This window comes from Equus przewalskii, chromosome 3 (genome assembly GCF_037783145.1).
Source record: "Equus przewalskii isolate Varuska chromosome 3, EquPr2, whole genome shotgun sequence".
Lineage (NCBI taxonomy): Eukaryota > Metazoa > Chordata > Mammalia > Perissodactyla > Equidae > Equus > Equus przewalskii.
The window spans coordinates 31,961,998-31,980,954 of record NC_091833.1 but is presented as its reverse complement, the minus strand read 5'-3'; the positions used below and the strand labels follow the sequence as shown (position 1 = coordinate 31,980,954).

Below are 18,957 nucleotides of genomic sequence, written 5' to 3'. Positions count from 1 at the left end.
GCTGGGCTGCCTGAGTCAGCGGGCAGGCAGTGGGAAAGAAGGGTGCTCTGCCAGCAGATGCTGGGGAAGCCCTGGCCTCTCGGATGTGCTGGGTGTATAATCTGCCTGGACCCTTCCCACATCCCATTCCGCATCTGGTGTCAGAAGGCTAGGTTAACACTCGGCTCTGCCCCCGGGTAGCTAAGTGAACATGGTAGCCTCAGTTTACTCATCTGTGACATGAGAATAACGGCACCTATACTCCAAGTTTATTGTGAAGACCAATGAAGATTTTGCACGTGAAAGCCCTTTGTAAAGGACTCTGTCATGTAAAAGTGACGGGGTAGTAGTGACTGTCGGTTGACTTTTCATGACTTTTAAAAAATCTTCACAGGGGCCGGCCCGGTGGCGCAGCGGTTAAGTGCACATGTTCCGCTTCTCGGCAGCCCAGGGTTCAACGGTTCGGATCCCAGGTGCGGACATGGCACCACTTGGGAAAAGCCATGCTGTGGAAGGCATCCCACATATAAAGTAGAGGAAGATGGGCACGGATGTTATTAGCTCAGGGCCAGTCTTCCTCAGCAAAAAGAGGAGGATTGGCAGCAGTTAGTTCAGGGCTAATCTTACTCAAAAAAAAAAAGTCACAGACTGCTTTTGATGTTTCTTTCAACCTGATTATTTTCTTTTTTGGAAGGAAGAGGCAGAGTGAGAGAGAGAGAAACATCTAGCATGACTCATCCACTCTAAACCTGTCCTAGATGATTATCCTGACAGCAGCCCCCTCAGAGCCCACGTGGGGTTAACATCAAGCAATTTGCCTCTAAAGAACCAAAGTCATTGTCATGAAAAGAGAACCGCACCTAACATCTGTGGATATCCTCTACTTTCTGGAATTCGGTAGCAAATTTATAAGGTTTGTGATTTACTCACCTCAGTGAGTTGCTTTTCATTGTCTTTAGTTGTTACTTTCTGAAATGATCCCAACCACCTTCACACTGACAGACACACGCCATACAAAAGACAAACACTGCCAAAAACATGCATTCTATTCTAGAACCAAATGAGAGGCTACAGACAATTTGCTGATCACTGAGAGTGCCTATGTGTGAGTCCTCAGCCGTCTTCATTTCTTTAATGGAAAAAGAAAATCTCATGAGTCAACTTTTTCACTGTGAGCTCATCTCAAGAGCCTATCTCCCCGTGCTTCAAATACGTAAGCAGTCCTATTTCTGAACAAAGTGGAAATAAATAAGAGTGACAGCCCAAGGGAGAGACTCTGAACAATGGGAGAACATACACTTCCAAACAGAAACCTGAAAAGACAGGAAGGATCGCGCAAGCGTAACACAATCAAAATCTTTTTTTCTTTGCTGAATTTGTTGTTAAGCATCTTGGCTGCCCTGGTTTAGGTTTGGGGAGCCGGGTGCCTCTAATCAACTGAATCTGAAACATTAGCATTAGGTGACAATGGCCTGGATGGCAGCCTGGCTAAGGCAGCCTGGTCCCTGACAGCTGTCGGCTTGCCTCTAACACTGACTCACCACTGGGACAACCTTCACGTCAGGGCGCCTCACCTGTGCCAGCTCAGAGGCGAGTTCCTGCTCATTCTGCAGGTTGGCACCCTTGCCCAGCACTTAACCGGAGTCCGAGGAGCCGGCCAGTGCCCACTGCAAAGTCTTTTCCCTCTTTCCCGGTTTCTTCTCCCAAATTCAATCAACCTGCAACCCAGGGAAGCTCCAACCCGTACAAGAGGAGAATGCGCCCAGCTCCAGGAAGACCATATCCTGCCCTTTCAAAGACTCTGGAAACTGGGCCAGCGCCCCCCGAACCAGCTGTCCTACCTGCGCTCCTGACACCGCGTTTGCACCGCTGTGCCCCCTGCAAACCTCTCAGCCGGCTCGCGGTCGGGGGGAGGGGAGCCCCTGGAACGCGCAGGCAGGGTGGAGGGGCGGACACCCCCTCCAGGGAGCCCTTCTTCCCTGCCCCTACACCTCGTCCGTCTGCCACCCAAACTTAAAAGCCAACACACAGGCACGGCTTGGCAGATGTCGTTCCCACCCCGGGCCCAGGCACCCCGTCCCCAGCATGCCCCTCCAGGAGTCCGAGGGTGCCCCCAAGCCTGAGGAACCGGCTCCATCCCAAAGCCACCGGGGGCTGGGGACACCCTGTCCACCCCCGAGCAGGCACTGCACCGGCCTCATTCCGCCGCCGCCCCGCACGCGCGCACCCTGCGGGAGCCCCGCGGCCCGACCCCCACGAGTCCTCCCACGGCCCCGGAGATGCCCGTCCTGTCGCCCCCCGCAGGCGCCCCCCGGACAGCCCCGCGCCGCCCCGCCCGCAGCAGCGAGGCGCGCCCTCCCTCCGCGGGCCGCGGGGCCCCTCTCACCGCGGCGGGCGCCGGCCGGCCGGGCGGGCGGACCGGGAGCGAGCGGGCGCCGGCGGGCTCCGCGCTGCGGCCACTGCGCCGGCTCGAGAGCCGGGCCTCCAGACGCGCCGGCCGCGCGAGCTGTCAGTCAGCCGGCCGGGCCCGCCCCCACGGCCGCGTCTGCGCAGGCGCGAGGCCGGCCCCGGCGGTGTCACGTGACGGGGCGGTGCCGCTGCTTGCATCCCGCGCTCCTGAGGGACTCGGCTCCAGTCCGGGTAGCGACCCTCACCGGGCGGCCTGGTTTTTTCCCCGGTCACCGGATCCTGGTCCCGGAGACCTCTCGCGGATCGGTGTTACGGAAGGTCTGCGAACCCCGTTTCCAAGGATCAGCTCAAAACTAGGGTGGTCTCCCGGGCCGGGAGAGTTGGGTGGGGCAGGCCATTCTGCCAGCACGTGGCGGGGGGCGACTTGGGGATTTTAGTGGTGGGGGGTCAGGGGGAGCCGGGACCTGCGGCCTGGGTCTGGTTGCTTACCCGCCCTGAGTGTCCCTACTCTAAGACAGGATGCCATTTGTCATTTCCCGCCCGCCTACTCCAGAGTTACGGTGAAGTCAGGACAGTGATGAACAGGCTTTTATAATAAGCCAGGTGAGGAGGCATGGTACAGAAGGGCAAGGTGAGGCCGATTTACCTTCTGAAAGGGGGCATCTTAAAGGCTGATGGGTTCCACTTCGACGACTCCAGAAGTTCTAGCCCAGTCTACATCTTTACAGCAAATACAATAAACACAACTTTTCGGGCCATTGTGTTCCTTTCACATCTCTTCAATTTAAAAAAATGGTAAAACATAGATGTGTCCCCTATAGAAGCTATTTAGTTGTAGAGGAAGGAAGTATAGAAACAGAAAATGACCTCCCACCCCTATAATTTGGGGTTATGTCAGTCTTCCTTCCAGCGTCTAGTAGAACAGGGAATCTGATTCTGGCGTGTGGGCTGATACCTCACAGGAGCCAAAGACGTTTCCACAGCTACACGGCAGAGCTGTAGGGCTCCTTCTAGTGGTTGCTTCTATGAAATAATGAAGCCCTGTCTTTAAATAAATGCGGTGGTATCTGAAATATTCAGGAAAACCGAAAAGTGTGAGTGTATTCAGCGTCAGATTCCATTTGGGGGAAATACCATTTCTCCTCAAGAGATTCATATGGACTCTCTCTCTCTCTCTCATACAAGGTCTTCTGACCTTGCCAGAAGGTAGGAGAGAGGCAGATGACATGGCCATTTTTAAAAAAGGGAAGAAAGTAAGTTCTGCAAACCACAGACCAGTGAACTTGACGTTGGGCCTGGGAAATATTCAGACAGGTTATTCACAAAGAATATTTGTGCTCCTGAGAAGAGGAAGCACAAGTGACAAAGACCAAGTCACGCTAGGTTAGCCTGACTTCTGCTGTGATACATATAGTCTGGCAAACCAAGGAAATAGGGTAGAGACCGTGTGTCTAGACCTGGAAGGCGTATTTGCCAGGACTCTCTCAGTTATAAGTGAAGGAACTCAACGCAAACGGGGCTTTTAGAATATATCGCTCACACAACTGAGAAGTCCTGGGGTTGGCTCGGTAGGATCCAGGGTGCAAATGAGGTCATGAGAATTTGGTCTCTCTCCCATTAGACTGCCTCCCTGAGCTAGCTGCCTTCTCAGATGAGTGCTTTTTATAGGGTGGTCTCCAGCAGCAGCAGCCTTATATTCTCTCAATTTAGCAGCTCCGGTGGAAAAAAGGATTCTTCCTTTCAGTATTTCCAGCAGAAGTCGCAGGATTTGGTCTGAATGGCCAACATCGCTCATGTGTTCATCCCCTTGAACCAAGCTCTGAGGCCAAGTTCTTGGGAAAACTGGATTGGCCACATCTGGACAGGAGTGAGGATCAGCCCCGCCCAGCTACCTGTGTGGAGAGCAAGGGAAGGGTGGGTCCCTACAGGAAACTGAGGTGCTCTTGCCAGAAGGGGGATAGATTTCTGGGCTGCCTGGGAAAGCAACAGATATCCAGGACAAAGCATTTGCTGAGCTATCTCATGATACTATATGAATGGCATGAAGAAAAGGTGGGGAAAATAGTAAATTTATTGGATGGCTGGATCAATATTCAAAAGCACTTTGATTAGAGGATGAATCCCAAAAACAATTATACAAGCTAAAGCCGGTGATGCGACAGCCTCAGTTCTGTGTTCTCGTCCACAATGCCTATTTCCCCTGCAGCTTTGTAACATATTGCCACAAACATAGCAGCTTAAAACAACACAAATTTATTGTCTTACAGTTCTGGGGTCAAATCCTAAAATCGAGGTGTCCGCAGGGCTGCCTCCCTTCTGGAGGCTCTGGGGGAGGAATAATTTGCCTTTTGCAGCTTCTGGAGGCCGCCTGCATTCCTTGGCCCGAGGCCCCTTCCTCCATCTTCAAAGGCAAACTCTATCTGGAATGGTTCTCAGCTCTTCTTTGTCCTTCAAGACACTGACATGTGCTAAGAGTACAGGCCAGCAGTTTTGCAGAAGTCTCTGTCTGGACTTTTCTGATTGCGCCCTTAAAGAGCCAGGGGACGCATCTCTGGCAGCAGTGTCGCCGAACTGGTGTGCGTCCTGCTCAACGCGTCGCCTTAGAAGGCACAGACATCCGTTTGTCTCGTTATTGGTGATGCTGTGTTTGACCACTGGTTGAGCTGGTGATATATTTCTCCAATATAAAGGTGCTGTTTTCCCTTTGTAAGTAATCTGTGGGGAAGATACTTGGAGACTATCTAAATATCCTATTTTCCAGTGAACTTTGGCCCAGTGGTTTAGCATCCATTAATGATGTTATGGTGGTTGCAAAATGCTGAGTGTTCTAATTCGATTGCTCCATTAAGATTTATTAATTTCCCTGCGTCTATCCTTGCCCTTCCCCAGTCTGTTCTCCTCAAAGCAGCTGGAGTGACCTTTGAAAACCACAAATGTGATAAAATCCTCTAGTGGCTTCCCACTGACCCTCAGATGTGGCCAGAATCCCTCATCTGTTTGTTAGGAGCCTGCACAACCCGGTCCCCTCTGAGCTCTCCAGGCTGGTCTCAAGCCACTCCCCGCTTGCCTTCCACACACTGGCCCCCATGCTGCTTTCCACCGTAGGGCCTCCCCATTTGCCCCCTTTTGCTTATCAAATACCCACATGTCTTTCACATATCACATCCTCAAGGAAGCCTTCCACACGACCCCCGGACCAGGCCGGATGCCTGGGCATACTCGCTCACCACACAACGTCCTTTTCCTCTATAGGAACACGCCAGTTTTAACTGTGCACTTATTTATTTGTTCAGTTAGTCTCTGAGCTCCATAGCAGGCAGGAACTTGGTCTGGTTTGGCTCGCTCGTGGGTCTGCGGCACCTAGCACGGTGCCAGGCACAGAGTGGATGATTAACTACTTGTGGAATGAACCAGTGTGAGCTTAAGACAAGATCTGGGGACGGGGGCGAGGAGGACAGGAAGAGGACTGAGTTATTGGAGTGAGAGCACCAATGGGCACGACTTGCTTCCAGGTGACTTGGTGGGTGGGGTCCTGGCAGCAGGAGCAGGGGAGCGAGGTGACAGCGGGCCCTCGGGGCTTGGTGTAGAGCTGCGCTGGGCTGGAGCTTGGCCTCTGCTCCTTGGAGGGGCAGAGTGGTGCAGGATGAAGAGCAGGGCCTTCAGAGCCACACAGACGAGGTCTGCAGGCCAGCTGTGCTCCACTTCCTCTCGGCCATCACTGAACTCTGAGCCTCAGTTTCCTCACTGTACAAAGGGATCGGGGATGTGAGGTTGAAGTGAGTGTACAAGGCAGTATGACAGCAGCAAAGACGAAGAAAGATCTGGGTCTGAATGCTGGCTTTCCCTTCCTGGCTCTGTGACCTTGAGCACACTGCTTAACCTCACTGGGCCCATTTCTTCATCTATGAAAGGACCAAGCATAGCACGTTCGTTCATTCATTCATTCTGTGCATATTTATTGAGTGCGACAGGCACTGGGGAGACAATAGTGGAGAAAACCAACAACCTCCTGTCTTTCGCGAGGCTTGCATCCTGGTGAGGGATAGACCAGGGGTATCAAAGTGAAAGATGTAGGGCGTCAGCTGAGTGGTGACAAGGGGTGAAGCTGGGAAGGGGAAGCGAAACGTCACAGGAATGGGAGGGAGGGGGAAATTTTAGAAAGAGCTCTGGGGAGGAAGATGCCTTTTGAGTCAAGTGCTGAAGGGCATGAGAGAGGGAGCTTGGGACATCCAGGGAACAGAGAGTGCCAAGCCCCAAGGCTGACACTCAGGAAGTGCTCCATACATGTCCACCAGCCACAAGCCCTCCCCCCGGGCACAGGCCTGGGCCCCAGCAGGCTCTACCCACAGCCAGAGGTGTGGTGGCCCAATGAAAAGGGGTTCAGAGACACATCACACCACTCTGCGTTCTTTCAACATCCTGGGCCTTGTCCAAACCCATAGGTTGTGGACTTTTGGCCTTCTGGCTTCCCTACTCTGGCTGTTGCATTCAACACCAAACTCAGTGGAAAAAGTAAGAAACAACCCCAATACCCTTCCGGAACAAACCTCTGCTTTTCCACTGTACGACCTTTGGAAGTCTCCCTCTCTTTCTCTCCCACTGTTTACTCTAAGAGAGCACACAGATCATACCTGTTCACAGCTGGGTGAATTTTTACCGAGCGGGCACCCACACAAGCAGCACCCAGATCAAAACATAGAGTCTTACTAGCACCCTAGCACCCTTCAGTGGGTACCAAGGCCCCGCCCTGTCTTCACGCACCAAAGACCGATTTTGCTTGTTTTTGAACCTTTTATTAATAGAATCATATAGTACATACTGTTCTTTTGTGTCTTGCTTCTTTTACTCAACGTCATATTTGTGAGACTGACTTCTATTGTGTGTGTGGTCTGTGCTTGCATTCTGTACAGTGTTTCATTGTGTGAATATAGCGCAATTTATTTATTCATTGTGTTGTTCATGGATATTTAGCTTGTTTGCAGTTTGGGGTTACTGTGGACAGTGCCGTGCGGACATCCCAGGACAAGTCTTTCAGCGAACACGGGTACCTGCACGCTCAGCTCCAGCGGGTGCTCCTGACGGCTGTCTGAGGCGGCTGAACAATGACGTTCCCAGCCGCAGTGGCTGGCAGTCAGTCCACTCACTCCGTATGCTTGCGGACACTTGGTGTGTTTTCCTGTGAGCCATTCTGCTGGGTGCGTAAATAGTATTTCACTGTGGTTTAAGTTTGCATTTCCCGATGACTAATGAAAATGAGCAATTTCTCGTGTTTTGGATGGTCTCTTTTGTGAAGTCCCCGTGCAAGTGTTTTGCCAATTGTTCTATTGGGTTGTCCCATTTAATTACATTTTTATGTATTTAAAAATGAACACATGGTTAAAAAATTAACAAGTTACAGACCTACTTCTTGTATATTTCTCCAGGGATATTCTATGTACATATAAACATATATACCCCCTACTCTTCTTTTTTACACAAATACACACAGTTTTACACAACGGACTTACTATACCTCAAAGACCATCCATATGCATTCATAAACATCTGCCTCATTCTTTTTACAACTGCACAGCACAGTATTCTGTCTCTGTATTCAACATACTTGATTTAATATACTGACGGGCATCTAGGGTGACGCCAGGTTTTTGCTTCTACGAACATGTGACTTTAAATACTCAGGTGCACATGCTTTGGTGCACATGGGTGGGTCTGTCTGCAGGACAAATACCTAAGAGTGGAAGTGCTGGGCCAAAGGGTATGTACACTCCAACTGTGTGATTCATATCGCTAGCTTGCTCTGCAAAGAGATGAACAAATTGACAATTGCACCAACTTGGTCTGCCTGGCCGGCAGAGGATTACTAAGCTTTTATCTTCACCCATCCACCAGATGAAAAATGGTATCTGCTTCTACTTTAAATTTGGTTCATTCCTTTTACTTTGAAAGAGGCTGAGCACCTTTTCACATATTTGAATAGAAGCTCCACCTTAAAAGGGCTGGTTCCTGGGACGAGAGGTTAGCTGGAAACCGACTCCTGAGAGGTAGACAGAATTGACCCTGGAGATGTGATGTTCCCATCCCTGAAAGGGCCGCCAGTGTTAGGTTTTCTGCTCCCATGGCCTCAGTGAAATCAGGGAGAGGCAAAAAGCTCTGTGTTCAACCACAGTCTTAAAACAGGAAGAAACCTTAGAAATCAAATCTAACCTCATATTTTAGAGATAAAAAAAAAAAAGCTGAGGCTTGCAGAAGACCACATTTCAGTTGTGTTGAGAAAGAGATGAAAATCCTTGATAAGAGTTGAACTATTTTTGTCAACTGCTGCCATCCCTGTTAAATATTTCAACAAATGATTTTATGGTGCTATTTCCTTCAGCAAAGGTACAATTTGATAGTTACAACAAACAAGCTATCCTGGTAACCCAGGACACAGGCAACACGACAAGTGTGGAGATGGAAGAGAATTATGGGGTGAGGATGCCTCCACTCTTCTTTTTTGGTGAAAGACTTTGAAATGGGTCAAAAAGATTTTTGGGTGTCTTCAGTGAACAACTAGGTGTTTCTTGCACACCCTTCTGGGTTTTCTAGTTGTAGAGGATCTTTTCTTTAAGCTATTTATAACTCCACAGGGTGTAAAGAATTGATAGCAATGCAAGTGATTCTTGCCCATGGATACCAGACATACAACTGAACCTTGTCTGGGGGAGTTCAGTTGACTTCCCTCCCCTACTGTGGAAGAAGCCAGTTTAGCATCTATTAAGCAAGTTCATCCCAGCATTCCTGGCTGCCTACACATGTGTCTGCCTTTTGCATTCATCTCTGAACCATTTGTATCACCTTACATACATCCTGATTAATTAGTGAGTTAAATTAAATCTTTGACATGTTTACAGTTGTATGAGTCATGATTTAACCTTTTTAAAAAAAAAAAAAAAAGATAGTCGTTTATCATTGCTCATAGCAAATATATCTCAAGCAGAGCAGTGACTTGTAGTCTTGGTGTTATCCAAAGATAACCATCCTTTCTTTCAGCCTCTGCAAAAAGAGCTGACCGCTGACTGAGGGCCTCCCTTGCTCTTCTCCCTTGTGGAAACAAACACACCAGGAGATAGGGAGCTCAGTGAGGGCTGGCTGCATGCATAGCACCACTGTGCATACAGAGGTACAAGACATAACATTTTTAACTTTTAAAGCTGGAAGTTGATGATTAATGCACCCCTACTTCCAAAAGTTTAGCTGGATAAGAATTTCCGGGAGCAAGAACTGTAAATAGTGAGAAGGTGGCTTGGAGACGGTTAGGCTCTGAAAGATCCCTTAGCTGCAATTACTGTTTCGTTGCTGACAACAATCTAGTGAGAACTTACCAGTTTAACTGAGCACCTACTTCCCAGCCCTGCGGATACTGTCCCAAATTTTAGAGGAAATCCAAGGAAATAAAAAACATGTGTCTACCTTCGAAAAACTTAGGGCTTAGCATCTGGAAGGAGCCTCTGGGCTGCTCTGGCGTCCAGGTCCCTCAGAGGGGACCAGAGGCTCAGCGGACCCCAGGAATCGGGCCTCCGATCCCCGTCCAGCGCGCCTCCCCTTTTCCCCACGTGCTTTCTGGCTCAGTCGTTTCCACTCCCGCTCCTCCACCTCCCCATTTTCGGAGGCGTCCTTGCGGCACACCGTACAGGCCATACCTAGAGCTGGCTCTGAGACGCCGCTCTGGGCACTGGGCATCTCGGCGGGGACCCGGGGCAGAGCATGTTAGCCGAACGGCGCGGATTGGACCTTGCGGCAGCCCGTAGCCCCCCATCCTTTCTCTTCCGGATCTCCGTTTGGATGGCTCCCTTTATTTTAGCGAGGCGAGCTTGCGACTAAGAGCTGCCTTTCTTAAGCAGCTCTCAGTCTTTACTAGTCTCTGTCCCAGAGCGATCCTGGGTACCCAGTCCCAGCAAATCGCCTCAAACCCCGCTCTCTGCGACCAGGAAAGGCGCAGCCGGAACTGCGCAAGCGCGGCGCCGCTGACCTCGCGGGGTTCAGTTCCGGGGGTCGCACCGCCCAGCTCTCCAGGCAGGGTGCTGGGCTTCGGTGTCTTCTGGGCAGCCGCCTCCCTCTGACCTGCCCGGCGGGAACCACCCGAGCCGAGCCGCGGGGCCCGCTCCGGCCCGGCCATGAGCGCGGCCGCATGATGCATCCCTGCCCCGGCCGCTGCAGTCGCCGCCGCCGCCGCTGCAGGCCGGGAGGAGCCGCAGCGCCGGGCGACCCCGCCCGGGCCTCGGGTGAGTGCGGCGGGCCGGGCCGGGCCGGCTGCTCACGCCCGAGGCTCCGGGCCACTCCCGGCCCCCGTCCGCCCTTCCCTCGGCCCTGCTCCCTCTTCTCCACCCCGCCGCGCATCTGCGACCTTCCGGAGTTCCTGGGGGGCACCTCTGTGCCTGCGCTCGACTTCCTTTCCAGGGGTCTCCTTGTCTCTCCTTAGTTGATCTCTCCGGACAGGGCCCGGATTGCAGCCCCAGCTTTTTGTCTGACCTTGGGCGTGACAGTCAGCTCTCCGGGCCACGGTTTTCTCCCCTAATAACTAATAACGGGGTTGTTGCTAGGGCCAGAAGAGAGAGTGGCTATAAACCCGTCTGTTTATAGGCAGCTATTAGAATGGACTGTCTCGAACGTCGCACGTGGCTTCTCGAATGCTCCTGTTCTTCCCTCCCTTTTAAGTTTTTAACTTTTCTCTTTTATTCTTTGCCCGTGATCCTCGTTGTCTTCCCTTCCCCCTGTCAGTGATCTTTGAGGGGTTGCCCGATAGGGCATATGGAACAACCAGGTCAGCCTTCAGGGCAAAGTCTGCATCTTTTCTTGCTGCAGCCAGGGCTCATCTCTCCTGAGGAGTGGTTGCTGCTGGAACTAAGACTCTTTGCCCTGTCAGATGGGCACACTTTGTCACCTTGTGGGTGACCAGTTTATTATGGTAGTTGCATGGAATGTAAGAAGAACTGTTGACCCAGCCGCCTTGCAGCTACTTTTGCTGTCCAGCTTGCGTACAGTGCTGTGCAAATCGATGCTACAGTGTCACGTTTGCAGTCTGCTTACTGTGCATCGTTAATGCACATATATTTGTCTATTTTACTGTTCCTATCTCAGATAGTCTAGAAATCTAGGTCAGTATATATTCTTTTCTAAACTCTTCACCTCACATCTGATGAATTTAATCTTTTTGAGGTTGTTGTACAACGTGTACTCACCTAAAGTCACCTTTTAAAAGGTCACGTTGTTAAATTTGCTTGTTAGGAAGTCTTAACTTGGTTAAAGTGAAAGATTCTTGGGATACCTGAAAGCTGCAATGAAACACAAGTGTTAGATTGCACTTCTTGAACATTCTGGAAAATTGAAGGGTAGTGTCATTGGCGTTATTTGGATTGTGTGCTTTCGGGAGTTAGACTGGTAGGTTCACATGAGTTTTGAGTTGAGAGATGGAAGGGAAGAAGAAGATCTCAACAGGTAACCTAAAGAATTCACAAAACGACAACTGGAACTCTATGCAGGTGTCTCACATCAAGGCAAAGTGGGTAAAAATGTAACAGGAGGATTCTGTTACCAGTGACTCAGGTCCTGCCTCGGATGACAGTGAGTGAATTGGAACTTTGCAGCCATGCTGACGGATGCACTGTAAAGGCAGAAATCCTCTTCTAGAAAGGACAAGTATTCGCATGAATGGAGTGGCCTTCTCAGTGTGAGGGAAAGTGCTAAAAGGAACTTTATATAAGAACAATCAAAAGTGTGAACCTACGTTTACATTCTTACTGAAACTATTACCTGCACGCTTGGACTCTTTGATGCTATAAATAATATAATCTTTGTTAATTTGAAGAAATGGGACTAGAAATAAGTTTGCCTACGAAGTTAATGTTTGGGATGAATTGAGAAGTAGTTTCCTGATGATTCCAGAACTTCCCTACTCCAGTCCACGCTGAACAGCTCTGCAAGATCATTTCCTTGAAGCAGCTGTTTGGGGATATGTTTCTTAAAAGCAGTGTTTTAATTATAAAACTACTGCCTGCTTGTTTTGTAAAAAAAAAAGTCGAACACTTTTTGAGAGCGGAGTGTAATGTATGAAGTCTAAACGCTCATTCTCGCTCCCTCTTGTCCCCAAAGCCAGTTGTCCAGGGTCCGTGTTAACAACCTGGTGTCTGAGCCGTCAATTGTAGCCGCTGAGAAGAGTTCAGGCCACCTGCCAGGTTAGTCACCTGCAAAGTTTAGAGGGAACAGTCCACACAAGATCACCCTCGCTTCTGACACCAGCTGCAAGTTTGGGGGTTCCCAAAGCCACCGTCAGCTTCCATTATGATTTAGAAGGACTCACAGAACTCACTGGAAGCTCTTGTACTCACAATCATGGTTTCTTACAGGGAAAGGATACGAATTAAGCTCAGCCAGGCGAAGAGGCTCATAGGACAGTCCATGGAACCGCCAAACATGGAGCTTCTGTTGTGCTCACCCCAAGGAGCCAGCGTGCGTTTCTTTCCTGGCATTGATATGAAACAGTATGCACAGGGTATTGCCACCCAGGGGCGCTCACCCGAGCCTTGTGTTCAGTCTTTATTGGGGTTCCATTACATAGCTGTGATTGATTGATTGATTGACTGATTGCCCACATGGTTAATCCCGGTGTCCAGGTCAGCTGATGCTGTGTGATCCAAAGCCCCGCCCTCAGTTGCATTGTTGGTCTTTCTGATGTGGCCAGCCCCCACCCTAAATCAGATTGTCCTCTAGGACAAAGGCCAGACCTCCTTTTGGGCAAGGTTAAATTCTTTACTACACAGCATTCTTCCTTCTTTCCTGGTCCCTTCCTTCAAAATAGACTTTTTTTGCTTTACCGTTGACAAATGACTCTGCCTTCTGGATCATGGAGCAGACAAAGGCCACTCAGAGTCTTCTCCCCTGTGATTCTTTTCTGACTACACTGTCTCTGAATAGCCTCAGCCTTTTTCTTCCTCTGCCGCTCAGGAAGAGCTCGTCCTCCTTCCCAGTGTTCACTCATGTCTGCACCCGGTCTGCCTGCTATGGGGCAGTCACTCAGTCCTTTACTCTCACTGGCTTCCTCGCCCCATCTACAAACATGCTCTTGTCTTGCTTCCTACTTCATTCTAGTCTTGAAAAACCTTCAGTGGAATCCTATTAATTGTCTAATAAAATCCAGACTCCTTAGGGGGCCGAGATAAGGCCTTAGATTGGTCTAGCACCTTACAGTTTTGAAAACACCCGTGTTATCCCACAGCGCCTCGAGTGCAGGGCGCTTGGCCGGTGTTTGCTCAGTGAGTGATTTGGCTGGGCGGACAGAGAAAGCCTGCTCCTGGGAGGAAACAGCAGGAGCAAATGCGCAGCGGTGTGGAGGGCATGGTCGGGGACCAGAGCGAGCCTTGTGTGGAGGAGAGTGGTGAGGACGGAGCCTGCAAAGGCGGGGAGAGCCAGCTTCAGTGGGGCCTTGAACGCCATGGTCCCGAGGTTTGGGACCTGATGGATTCTGTGACCTGTGCTGTGATTTTGGCTGTAACTGCTGGAGCCTGGCACCCCTTGAGGTTCAGATCCTGCAGAGGTGCAGGCCAGGGGCGAGGGCGCCCACACTCGGGTTGTGGGGAAGGTGAAAGCTGTGAGCAGGCAGGTCATGGGCAGGTGGGAGTGGGGAGGAGGAGCTGTGTCTCTGGAGGTGAGAAGGTGCTGATAAATCCTGGTCGCAGGAGGAGTGTGGTCAGTAAATGGAAGAGAGGCTGGCTCTGCGTTCCGCTGGTGGTTTGGTCCGTTCTGGGAAAGGGCGCAGTTCTTTTCAGCACCCAGTAAGCAGGGGGCAATCTGGGTCAAGAAACTTCCAGTTTCTCTTGAGACAGACAGGCTTTTACAGTATCATTTCTCTGTTGAAATGTTTTGAATTCTTAGAGTTCCTTATTTCCCAAATTCAGTTTATTCGTTACAGAATGCGTTTTCTAAAACCACATGCTCTAGAAGGCTTTGTGTTTTAATGGATGAACATGGGCTTTGGAGTCAAAACAGTCAAGGCCTCACCCTTTCTTTCCTGGCTGTGAACTTGGGCAGGTTCCTTCAGCTCCAAGGCCCCATTTCCTTGCCTCTAAAATGAGCCACTGATAGCGCCTAGCTTTTAAGGGGTGGCTGGAGCGAGTGTACTAATGCGTATAAAGCTCTTGACACACAGGAGATTGTCGGGAATCGGCCTTTCCTTTCTCCTTCTCATAGTTACATTGTCGTTAGCTTGCAGCTGAGAGCTAAGTGTGTTATTGGCATGTCACCTGTTCGTAGTGTTTCCGATGTGGGTGAGTCTTGATGTTAAAAAGTTCATTTCGTATTAAAGAAGGAAACCGTATTTAGGAAGATGTAGAAAGAGGTTGAGATTCACCAGGCTGATTCCGGTTCAGCTGGGACAGGCCACTCAAAGAGGTTTGGAACTCTGGGTTCTTTTTATTTCTGGATTCAGAGTTCTTGAAGGTTTAGTTGCCACATTGGGATTTTTTAAAACAGCTGCTCCACATGACTTTCAGAGTCAGCCTGTGGCTCCAGTGCCAGGATAGACGTGCAGCCTGTGGGGTGGGTGTAAACATCCCCCTGAGACCGCCTCATCCAGCCCACGCGCTCCAGGTGACACACCTAACGCTGAGGCTGCCCCAGGCAAGCCCTGACTGAGTGTCCTCCCTGCCCTCTCACTCCCCTTGCCCCTTCCCTTCCTTCCACTCCTTTTCTCCCAGGCTCCCGCACCTCTGACCGCATCCCTGTGCCCAGCCTCCCACTTTGACCCTCTTTCCTGCTTCCTTTCATGTTCCTGTGGGCTTCATGTCCACTTTCTCTTGTCTCCCTCAGGCACACTCCCTGATTCTCTCACTCATTCAACAGATATTTGCAGAGTGTGAACTGTGCTGGGGATCTTACGAGCAACGCTGTGTTGAGGGGTTGACAAACGAACAAGACAGGTGGCGAGGGAGGGGATGCAAGGAAGTGAGGTCAGCAGGCTCCCCATCTGGTTGGGCTGTTTAGACCCCAGGGCCTTTCGATTTTGTGCTAACTGAGGCACTCAGTGGATGGTTTTAAGTAAGGGAGTGACTCCCCCTGCTTTACGTCTGTAAGAGCTTCCGCTGGGTGCAGAATGGGCATGGATTGCGGCGTGAATAGAGGCGATCCGAGTACTGCCAGGTGAGGGCTCCTGGGCCTTGATCTGGCTGGGTGGGGAGGAGGAAGAGAGGGTCAGATTTGGGTTGGTTTTGGAGGTGGAGCCCATAGGACGTGCTGATGGGTTAGATGTGGGCAGATGGGGGAGAGGTAAATGAGGGTGAGTCCCACTTTTTGACCTGGGCAATGAGATGGTGGTGCTGTATATCGATGGACAAGAGTGGGGTCAAAACAGTTTGGTGGGTGGAGGGGGCGTCTCTGCTTTGACCCCTCTCCAGAGGAGTTGTTGAGTGCCAGTTGGATATACTCAATGATACATTGTTACTTTGGGAGTTTCCCAGATAGATACTGTTTTAACTACCTGGGCCTCAGATACTATCAGAGCATTTAGGGAGAGCTGTAGAGGAAGGGGAAAACCCGGGACTGAGCCTGGGCCCGCCCAACATTTGGATATTTATGGAGGAAAAGGACCTCGTGAGAGACCGAGGTGTCACTGGTGGGAAGGAGAAAACCTCAGTGTTGTTTCCCCCGACACACACACGCACACCCATGAGATGGACGTGCCCCTCCTAGTGCCATGGCTCCATGTTAGTGTGTTTCTCAGTTTGCCGTCTTTTTGATCTGCAGTGTCCAAGTGCTATTTTAGAGTGATTAAGTATTTTAGTGTTAAAAAACCTTCCAGAAAGCTTAAATAGGTTTTCACAGTACAGATAGTGTGCCCGCATGTTATTGAGACTTGGCCTTAGGGAGCTTAATATTCTGTTGGTTTTTTTTCCTTAAAGGTCAATAGTCTGTTCTTCAGATTGAGTAATTTGAGAAGAAAATGGTGGTTTCATATGGCATACATTACTGGTAGAGTTTGAAAGCACAAACTAAATCTTTCATGATTGCAAATTGATGGAAGGAACATTTAGAAACTTAATTGCAGTAAATATACTGTAGTAGATTATCTGAAGGCTCCATTCTTTTGCCAAATGCAGTGAGAGTTCTGGCTCTCTCTTCAGTGTTCTACCCTAACTGGGCCCCATCCGGGATCACACTTATCAGCTAGGTTGGCGACACACCTTGACCTTCTCCTTCCCTCCCCTTCCGTGTAGCAACCTGTTTGCTCAGCCATGTGCAAGCTCTTATCCTTATCCCCAAGGGCACCTCCTCTGGATTCTTAAAATTCCCCCAGCTGACCCAGTGACCCAGCCTCAATGCGCCCTGGCTGCTTTGTCTCTCCCTGCTGCGCAGTCTCACCGGGACCCCAGTCCTCGGAGTTCTCTGTGCCGTGGCTTAGCAGGCCTCTCCCCTTCACCCTGCACTCCGAGGTCAGTCACTTCAGCCCAAGGCTTGCCTCTGACACCTGGTTTTCTGTCGTCATCTTTGTTAATCTCCAGCCCTGTGTAAGCCTTTGGGGTGCCGGGCAGGACTTTGGATAAAAGGGGTTGCCATTCCCACGCTTGGTTAGAAACGGGGTTTTCAGCGCTGTCTGGGCCCTTCTTGGCACCCCACCCCAAGCTTCCTCTTTCCACTCTCAGTAGCTCTTCTCCAGCCTTCCTGCACTTGTCACACCCCGCCCGCCCCTTACTCTTTGTTATGGCATGTGGACTGCTTTAGCCTCTGCGGCTCCACCCCGCTGTTTCCTCCTCCGGGCTCAGGAAGAAGGGTCAGCCCCTGGGTCTGCAAACGTGGACCCTCATTCCCTGGAAGCAGAAAACTGCTGTGAGCCTATCTTGCTTTTTTAGTTTCAGGAAAAGTTCAAACAAGTACAAAATTAGAAGAAAGAAATGACAGCCAGTGTGGCAGGACATCCCAGCTTCCATTCTTAGTTTGATGGCTTAATTGGATTAACCAGGCCTGTGTTCTTCATTCCCTTTCCATTAAATCGCTTTGGGGCTGTTCTAGCCTTTTTACAAGAGTGGCATGGTCAAACCAAGGTGCACCGTGGCGGGACTCACCTGGGGTCTCAGGGGCTCACCATGACTTTGGGTGGGTACTTAAACCCGGGGGGTCCCAGGCAGCTCATCTGTAAAGTGGGGAGACCCAGTAATTCTTTAGGATCGCTGTAGCAATAAATGAGATGATACATGAGAGGGGAAACTCAAAAACAAAACGTCCTCCACTTTTCCTTCTAGCTAGACGTCTCCTTCACTTAACTGCATTTTTAGAAATTTGCTTCCTTAATTTTCTCACCACCCAGTCTCCAAGCTCTTGGCACTTTGTTACTGAAACTGCCAGGAAAAGGTCCCTGATGATCCACCTGGCCTCTCCTGGCGTCCCCTTTGGTGTGTTGACTGCTCCAGCCTTCCTTCCTTCTCTTCACTCCCTGCCTGGCTTCCTTCCTGGCTCTTTTTACCTCTGTCTCCCCTCTAAAGCTTGTGCTCCGCAGGGTTCCAGGTTCACACTTCCGTGGTCTCTTGGGTGATCGCATCCGTTCCCACTGCACCTGCCCGCTGTGTGCTGGGGCCTCTCATTCTGTATGTCTGGTTGGGGGCTGCGGGAGGTTGGATAATTAACTGTCTGCTGGTCAGCTGTGCTGGTTTCTGCTGCAGACACCTTGAATTCAGTGAGCCCCATCTTGGCGCTCCCCTGAGTCCGCAGCTCCCATGTTCTGTGAGAGTGTACCTTCCTGTACTGTGCCCCAGCCATCCCATCCTGTTGGTCACTGCTGCGCTTTTCCTTCCTGTGACTGTCTCAGACAGGCCCCTGCCCCCGTCTTCGAGCCCAGGCCTCCGTCGTCTCCGTCTGGGTCGTGGCAATAGCCTGCTGGTTGCTGGTCGTCCTCCTTCTATCCTGGTCTCACTTTGTCACCATTATCTTTTTAAAACATCTGTTTGCCAGAGTTCCGGTGCACCCCATTCCAACAGAACGAAGCGCAGACTCCAGACTCCTTACCTTGCATTCAGAGTACTTGTTAGTGGCCCCCAGTCTGTCCTTTCGCTCCCATTTCCTTCTCTCTCCCCACCCTTCTTTGCCCTGAACTTGAGTCCCTCAGTGTGCCGCCGCCGAAGTCCCTTTGCCGCCTCCACACCTTCTCCCCCTGTTCTCTCCTTCTGTCCATATCTTGCTTTTCCATCTGGGCCCACCGTGCTGTCTTCTTTATTGACACTTTCTCTGGTTCCTCAGGACAGAATTAGCTGTTGTCATCTTTCTCCCTCCTCACACCCGGCTCCTAATTTGGGGATAACACTTAGCACGTTGTTTACAAGGCTGATTGCCACCTCTGCTTGTTTGCGAGCGAGCGCCTGTGGGCTGAAGCTCCTGTCTCTGGTTGTGCATCCTCAGGGCCTTGCATGTGGATGGAGCCTGGAGCCCCCCATGTTTGAATTAAATAGATCTCTCGTTTGCTGCATGGTTTCTTCTGTGCCTGAAGCAGAGATTTGCTCCTTCCTGTGCTGTATAGGCCTTCAGTGAGTGTGCAAACAGTAAAGCCACGAT

General features: G+C 50.7%; 2 protein-coding genes and 1 long non-coding RNA gene across 9 annotated transcripts in view; 1 reads left to right on the top strand and 2 right to left on the bottom strand.

The window, feature by feature from the left end:
- Nucleotides 1-2,528, bottom strand: part of KIAA0513 (KIAA0513 ortholog) — a 55,557-nt gene extending 53,029 nt beyond the window's left edge. For both annotated transcript variants that reach the window (XM_070612420.1, XM_070612422.1), the window contains exon 1: nt 2,366-2,528. The gene's annotated coding sequence lies outside the window, so the exon portion shown is untranslated. The remainder of the gene's footprint in view (nt 1-2,365) is intronic.
- Nucleotides 2,529-7,165: 4,637 nt separating this feature from the next.
- LOC139082234 (uncharacterized) lies at nt 7,166-10,203 on the bottom strand. The gene is made up of 2 exons (XR_011538036.1): nt 10,068-10,203; nt 7,166-9,468 (listed from the first exon to the last, which is right to left on the bottom strand). It is a non-coding gene; the product is annotated as an uncharacterized lncRNA (long non-coding RNA).
- The window catches only part of ZDHHC7 (zinc finger DHHC-type palmitoyltransferase 7), a 27,761-nt gene continuing 18,802 nt past the window's right edge, over nt 9,999-18,957 (top strand). For 2 of the 6 annotated variants that reach the window (XM_070612416.1, XM_070612418.1), the window contains exon 1: nt 12,770-12,873. The gene's annotated coding sequence lies outside the window, so the exon portion shown is untranslated. Of the gene's footprint in view, nt 10,650-12,769; nt 12,874-16,711; nt 16,848-18,957 lie in introns of those variants that run through there. The other 4 variants (XM_070612415.1, XM_070612417.1, XM_008524818.2 and 1 more) reach the window with 4 other exon arrangements.